The following is an 8,097-nucleotide window of genomic DNA, read 5'->3' on the forward strand; positions in this document are numbered from 1 at the left end:
AAAAGGTGCCGTTGTTGTCTAAAAAATGTCCTAAAGTGATGCATTATTCTTCTCATGTGTCCACAAATACCCATTTTCTCCTTTTGATACTCGCCTTTTCTTAGTAGCCTAGTAACCAAAGGTGAAATATGTGCAACAACTTCAAAAACCTGAAGATTAATTCAGTTTTTCCACTTAGCTGTCAACTTTGTCCTCTTAACAGGTGAACAATTTGTACTTCCACCCAGATCAGTTCACACTGAGAACAGTTTGTTAACTCACACCCTCAAAGCCAAAAGCATTGAGCTCAAACACCTCTTCCAGCTGCAATTTGACCAACTTTAAGGTCAAATCCAGTAACTTGAATAGACCAACACCAACTCATGTACTTTAGTTTTATCTATCTTTTTTTTTTTGTATTATTTTACATCAGCCATTCTACACTTCATGGGAAGATGATTAGCTGTAATTTTTATTTTTTTTGGGTTTATAGGCAACAACATTGAGGCCTGAGATAATCTTCCTGCAGTCCTCAGGTTAGCTGGACAGGGTCCTTGATGATTCACTGAGGTTAAAGCCAGGGCGAATCACCCTAAGTTAAAGGTTAGAAGCTCCACTAAGATAAGCAGATGGGTACATTAGGTTTAATGTTTGTTCTGAAATAAAACTTGCTACACTATTGACTTAGTAGTCTGAAATTATCAGCTCCATATTACAGCCATTAAGCTGTGCTTAATGTCTGTAATCTGTTTGGCAGAAGCAAAGGTAGCCTAATTTTTAGCTGCAAAACAGGAGCTCCTAAATTTGGCCCCTACATAAGAGATTTCACCTTAAGCTCTATTGACTTCAGAGTCACAACTGTCACAAACATTGAGACTTACCATTACAATGTGTGTTTGTATTGTAAATCTTTCCTGAAGTGGAATTCAATGCACTCAAAAACACATAGACCTTGCTGCTGTGAGTCAACACTGCCCTCATGTGTTGATATACAAACATGGCAGGACCAGACATTTAAAATGCTATATTAAACTGTATTAAAGGGGAATAAGTGTTTTGACAGTGTTTAATATCACAAGGTAAATTACTATAAACAGTGAGAGCGTAATATGAACACCAGCTAATAATGTAATAATCAGTCAATTATAACAAAGACAAACTTTGTGTTTTTATTGTAGCCCAGTCCATAATGATTATGGGCATGAGTAAATAGTTTTAAAATGTTCAAATAACTAATAGTTCATGTACAGTTTTTATAAAGTTCATAAGTGAGTTGTGTTAAAACAATAGTGGACCAAATCATTTTGTTTGTTAATAAAGTAGTATGTCACTTTAATTAGTTTCACTGCACTTTCACGGATTTTGTGTTGTGTACAACCTATCCTCACTGAGCATCAGAATGTCAGTCTTGACTTGTGTTTATTTGTATTGGTTGTTTGTGACCTATGTAACCAATCAAGGGATTGTGGGGGCGGGATGTGAGGTTGACCTAGTAGAGGGCAGGTGCGCGAGAGGTACAGAGATGCCACAGACGTACATCAAACGGGTGTGTTGACCGCTGATCGTATCGGAGTATAAGTGCCTTTCATCGTGGTGAATGCAGAGTTTGCCATTCTGTGTTAAGGACTTTGAAACATCCGAAGGTAAATATTCCTTTGAAAGTTGTATTGAACTGTTTCTGTCAGATGCAGTATGTTAAAATGGAGATGCTAATCGCGGATAGCATATTAGCTTGCTAGCCGTGTCGCACATGTATAATATAGTAGCTGTCTAAGTTGCTAAGTTGTTAATGTGTGCCGATGCTGTTAGTAGTTTAAATGAGAGCGATTATAAAGCAAGACTAAGATATTTTATATGCTCGCTAACGTGTAGGACCAGGAGACTATCCTTGGACTTTTTTTTCCCCCTTGCTACGTGACGGAGCATAGAAGTATCCAGGAGTCGCCATCTTGCTTGGATTTTGTGTCGGAGACCGAAGCCGTTGCCGGACGCCCTCGTTGCCCTCACGAATGATTCCCTAAAGGTTACCAGCGACTAACATTAACCAGGTTGCTGACTGACTGACTGCTCGAGGTTGTGAGTACTCAAATTGCACGTGCTTATTATTTTATTGTTTTGTTCTGCTTGCTTTGCAAGCGAAAGGGTCATAAAGTTTCTGACCACACCGCACCCCAGCGTCGACACAGGCCTGCACCGTTTGTTTTATTTTATTTTAAAGGACTGATATTGAGTTGCAGCTTGAGTGTGTGAGTGTGTGTGTGAGCTGCAGGACTATTGTTTTCACAAGTAATTTGATTTATTTACAGGTGTTTTGAAGAGACCCTAATTGAAGTAATTATTTTGTACTCTTATTGTGTTTATTTGAAGTTGCAAATATTAATTTTGATTACTAAATTCTATATTTTTGAGGTTAAGAATCCTGTGTGTGTTATTTCTTTCGTGTAAGGATTTTCCCCTGTTTATTAAATTTGAACCAGAGAAACGTGTTTCAACACTGGATGATAACAATTCTTAGTAGGATTAAAGGCCAAAGGGTTGTATTCTGCTAAGTGGAGGCACCAATCACCAAATTTCTTATCAATACAGGTTAGTACGGAAGCCAATAAATTAAAGAACCCAGGGCCCCGCCCATAGTACTACAATACCCCTGTCTTTAAATGATGTTTACCTATTAGCTACATGGGTCGGGTGCTACACAAATTGGAGGCACCGCTGGGATATTTTCCCTAATAAGGTATAAATTTTAATGTCAAGTAGTTGAGACTCTTTCTCATGGTCAAGCCTGCAAGCACATAAGACAAAATAATGGCAAGTTTGAGTAATTCCTCGCAGTTGGTGTTAAGTAACTGGTGTAGAGGGGAGGGTATAGAGCTAACACATGCCCTTATGGTACTTGGAGTCCCCGAAGATGACGACATCTCTTGCATTGAGGAAGCACTGGAAACCATAAAAGCACTGGGAAAAGTAAGGGTAAGAGGAAAAATGTTTGACGCCAAACACCAGGCATTAAGCGTGCTTTGCGAATGTCGTGAGCCAATCGATCCCTCTAGAGTCCCATGTGAAGTCTTCTTGCCTGCCAGGGGGCATGGCTGGAAGATAGTGGTAGCTCAGCGCAAAGAGAGCAGTGCAGATGATTTCTCAGAGAAACTAGCACAGTTCCTCCAAGAACAAGGAAAAACAATGGAAGACATTTATCCAATGTGTGGTTCCGCGACAGAAGTGAATGGCACTCCAGAGTCTATTATTCGCGCTGTAGGGGAAGTGTTGCATAAAACCACAAAACCCACTGAAAGCAACAACTATAGACGTTTAAGGACTTTTTCTGGAATCAGCCCTGTCCCACTAGGTGAGGAGTGTTTGGATAACTGGCTTGAACAGGCCAAGCTTATGGTAGAAGAGTATGAGTGTTCAGAAAAAGAGAAAAGACGCAGGATAGTTGAGAGTCTTAAAGGTCCGGCTTTGGAGATCCTTCAGGCTGTACGCTTGTCGAATCCTGATGCTAGTCATTTGGAGTACATAGAAGCAATAGAAAGTACTTTTGGAACCTCAGAGTCAGGAGAAGACCTTTATTTGTCTTTCAGGTCTCTTCGCCAGGAGTCTGGTGAGCCCTTGTCAGAGTTTTTGCGCAGACTTGAAAGATCCCTCTGTAAAGTAATTAAGAGAGGTGGTCTCCCAGTTAGCGCAGCCAACAAAGCTAGGCTTGAGCAGCTTATAAAAGGAGCAACTGAGTCTGATCTCATGTTGCTTAAGTTGAACTTGCGAGAGAGGAGGCATGATCCTCCTGCTTTCCTAACCTTGCTCAAAGAAATTCGTGCGGAGGAAGAACGTGAAGCCGCCAGGCACAGTCTCAGCAAACCTGTGCACCGCCAGCGTGTGCATGCAGTGCAGGTGGAAAAGGAAAACGAGTTGGCAAATAGTCAGCAACTTGAACTTCGAGCTGAGATTGAAGAATTAAAATCCGCCCTGAGTGAGCAAGTGAACAAATTGTCTAAATCAGAAAATGATAAAACTACAAAAAAGTCCAAGGATAAGAAGAAAGTAAGAGCTGAGTCAAACCCCGAAATACAGTCTTTAAAGAAAGAACTGAAAGCTCTAAAGGAACAGATAAGTGTGATGACTGTGAAAACCAAATCAGGCTCAACCGCAACAGCGAACTATTCTAGCCACAAAACAGCTGCAAATCCACAGTGTGCTACTTCTAGAAGCCAGTTTGTAGCAGAGTCTTCTGAATATTTCTGCTATAGATGTGGTGAAAATGGGCACATTGCATCAAAATGCACAGCTCCAGAAAATACACAGAAGGTCATAAAAAAGCTCATTCGCCAAGTGCGCGGAGCAACTTGTGGACCAAAAGAATCCAGCAAAGGTTCCGATGAATCTATTGCTAGAGTCAATAAAGTCCATATTCCAGAGACAGACACTAACTTACCTGAAGGTCTGGTAGGTCCATCATCTGTGGTAAAAATAAAAGTTAATGAACTTCCTTGTGATGCCCTCATGGATTCTGGTTCCACTGTAACCATTATCTTTGAAGAGTGGTACAAGAAACATCTGTCACATGTCCCTATTCGTCCTATTTCTCATCTAGCTATATGGGGTCTCGCTGATTCAGAGTACCCTTACAGAGGTTATGTGGTAGTGGACATGGAGTTCCCAGAGGACTTGGCAGGAGTAAAAGGGCCAATCACTGTTCTTGCTCTTGTGTGTCCCGAGCCACAACATTGCAGCCAAGTGCCTGTCATTGTAGGCACTAATGCCTTTCTCTTCCGCAGACTGTGGGAGCTTTCAAAAGAAAGTGGCAGTCAGAACAAAGTACACTCTTTGAGAATACAAGCAGTCTATGAAAAGCTACAGACACAAACCCTGAACCCCCAGTCAAAAGCTATTGATGAGGCAGTTGGGCAAGTGAAATGGCAAGGCCCAGGCCTACTGTCCATAGCTCCTGGTGAGAAGTGTTATGCCACCTGTAAAGTGGAGAAACCGACTTTCTCTTCTCAAGACATTATTCTTGTTGAAGCTCCTGTGACGCAGCATCTTCCGGCTGGTGTATTTGTACAGCCCGGAGTGCTCCCTAACAGAGACATTGACTCCAATAGTTTCACTGTCCTTTTGCACAATGAATCACAAAAACCCACGTCTATTCAGGTTGGCACTGTCATTGCAGAAATGTATGCAGTAGATACTGTAGCCTTACCTCAGCCTTCCAACTCAACCACTGACCTCCTTGACCCCGAGCTCTTTGATTTTGGAGACTCACCAGTTCCTGAGGAGTGGAAGAAACGGCTTAGCCGAAAACTTGCTGAGAGACGAAATGCTTTCTCTCTCAATGAATGGGATGTTGGTTTGGCACGAGGAGTTGAGCACCAAATACGTGTCAGTGATCCCACTCCTTTTAGAGAACGATCACGTCGCTTAGCCCCAGCTGATATTGACGATGTAAGGCGACACATACAGCAGCTACTGGCTGCTGGCATTCTGAAAGAGTCCCGAAGTCCTTATGCCTCACCCATTGTGGTAGTGCGCAAAAAGAATGGAACCATCAGGATCTGCATCGATTATCGGACCCTGAACAGTCGCACTATACCGGATCAGTACACAATGCCGCGCATTGATGATGCCTTGGATTGCCTCACAGGCAGCCGATGGTTCTCAGTACTGGATCTTCGGAGTGGATATTATCAGATAGCCATGGCTGAAGAGGATAAGGAGAAGACCGCATTCATCTGTCCCCTCGGATTTTATCAATTTGAGAGGATGCCCCAGGGCATCACTGGAGCCCCAGCCACTTTTCAGCGGCTTATGGAGAAAGCCGTGGGTGATATGCACCTTCTCCAAGTCATTGTCTATCTTGATGACATTATTGTCTTTGGAAAGACTCTTGAGGAGCATGAACAACGATTGCTGAAAGTTTTGGATCGCTTGCAAGAGGTTGGCCTAAAAGTGTCAATTGACAAATGCCAGTTTTGTCAACCAAGTGTTAAATATGTGGGCCACATTGTCTCAGAATCTGGTATTGCCACTGAGCCCGAGAAAGTGAACGTGGTAAAAGACTGGAAGGAACCCACTGATCTCAAGTCTTTGAAGTCCTTCCTTGGTTTCTGTGGCTACTATCGGAGATTCATTGCGAACTACTCCAGCATTGTTCGCCCACTGACTGAACTTACAAAGGGCTACCCCCCAGCTCAGAAAGGGAGACAAGCACAAGCCCCAGGCACCTCTAAGGTGTATTTCAAAGCATCTGAACCTTTTGGCGAACGGTGGGACCAGTCCTGTCGAGATGCATTCAGAAAAATCATTGACTGTCTCATAAATGCTCCAGTGTTAGCATTTGCAGACCCAAGTAAACCATACATACTGCATGTTGACGCCAGTATGAGTGGTTTAGGTGCAGTGCTATATCAGGAACACCCAGAAGGTCTACGGCCTGTAGCATTTGCGAGCCGAAAACTTAGCCATTCTGAACTGCGATACCCTGTCCATCAGCTAGAGTTTTTAGCGCTGAAGTGGGCAGTGGTAGATAAATTTCATGACTATTTGTATGGAGCTAAGTTTACTGTAAGAACTGATAATAACCCCTTAACCTATGTGCTGTCCTCAGCCCGGCTAAATGCCACAGGACATCGCTGGTTAGCTGCCCTTGCTACCTATGACTTCAGCATCCAGTACCGTCCTGGCCGTCAGAACACTGACGCTGACTTGCTCTCCCGACAGTACGCAACTGAAGATGTCAGAAACTGGACAGACATCCCACCATCAGGCATTAAAGCAATCTGTAGGCGAGCTTGTGTTGTTGAAACACCCAGTGTCCCTACTAGATTGGCTGACCAACTTGGTGTCCCACCGACGGTCATCCCTGATGTGTATGCTTATCCAACGCACTTGAGCTCAGATGCCATTGATCAGCTAAGCCCAAGAGAGCTTAAGTCTGCACAAGATTTGGATCCTGTCATCGGTCCAGTGAAAACAGCTCTTGAAGCTGGCAAGATGCATGTTCAATCTCAAAATGATCCCCCCGATGTTGCTTTGCTTAGCAGAGAAATCTCTAAGTTGGAGCTAAAAGATGGAGTTCTATATAGAACCAGACAAACACCATCAGATAGAGATAAATCAACTTGTTTTGCCACAGCGATACCGAAGTGTAGTACTCAGGTCACTACATGATGATTGTGGACATTTGGGAATAGACAAAACCTCTGAGCTGCTCAGAGACAGATTCTATTGGCCCCGCATGATCGCTGAAGTTGAACAATATATAAAAACATGTGGAAGATGTGTCTCCAGGAAGACTCTTCCCCAGCATTCAACTCCATTGAATCAGATCACTAGCAATGGTCCCTTAGATTTAGTGTGCATTGACTTTTTGCAAATAGAACCCGACAGTAGAGGGGTTGCAAATGTGTTAGTAGTGACAGACCATTTCACGAGATATGCACAGGCGTTCCCTACAAAAAATCAAAAAGCTACTACTGTTGCAAGAGTATTGTGGGAAAAATACTTTGTGCATTATGGTCTTCCCGCAAGAATCCATTCGGATCAAGGCAGAGACTTTGAGAGTCGCTTGATAAAGGAGCTTCTCTCTATGCTTGGCATACGAAAGTCTCGCACATCCCCATATCACCCACAAGGTGATGCTCAACCTGAACGATTCAACAGAACACTCTTGTCCATGCTTGGTACGCTGGACACAGCAAACAAAAGGAACTGGAGTCAATACATCAGTCATCTAGTGCATGCATATAATTGCACAAAAAATGATGCCACAGGACATTCTCCCTACTTTTTAATGTTTGGACGTGAAGCAAGACTTCCAGTTGACATTTGTTTTGGCACAGTTGTGGATGGGACAAGTGAAGTGTCACATCTTAAGTATGTCAAACAGATGAGACAAGATCTGCAACAGGCTTACAAACTAGCAATGGAAGCCGCAACCAAAAATCACATGAGAAACAAGTCTCGTTATGATCAACATGTCCGAGATCAACCATTGGCAGAGGGTGACAGAGTGTTGTTAAGAAACCTTGGCCTGAAGGGGAAACACAAACTTCAAGATCGTTGGAGATCTACTCCCTATGTGGTAGTGAAGAAGTTGCCCAATCTACCTGTTTATCAAGTGAAGCC

Source organism: Archocentrus centrarchus, chromosome 24 (assembly GCF_007364275.1).
Source record: "Archocentrus centrarchus isolate MPI-CPG fArcCen1 chromosome 24, fArcCen1, whole genome shotgun sequence".
Taxonomy (NCBI): Eukaryota; Metazoa; Chordata; class Actinopteri; order Cichliformes; family Cichlidae; genus Archocentrus; species Archocentrus centrarchus.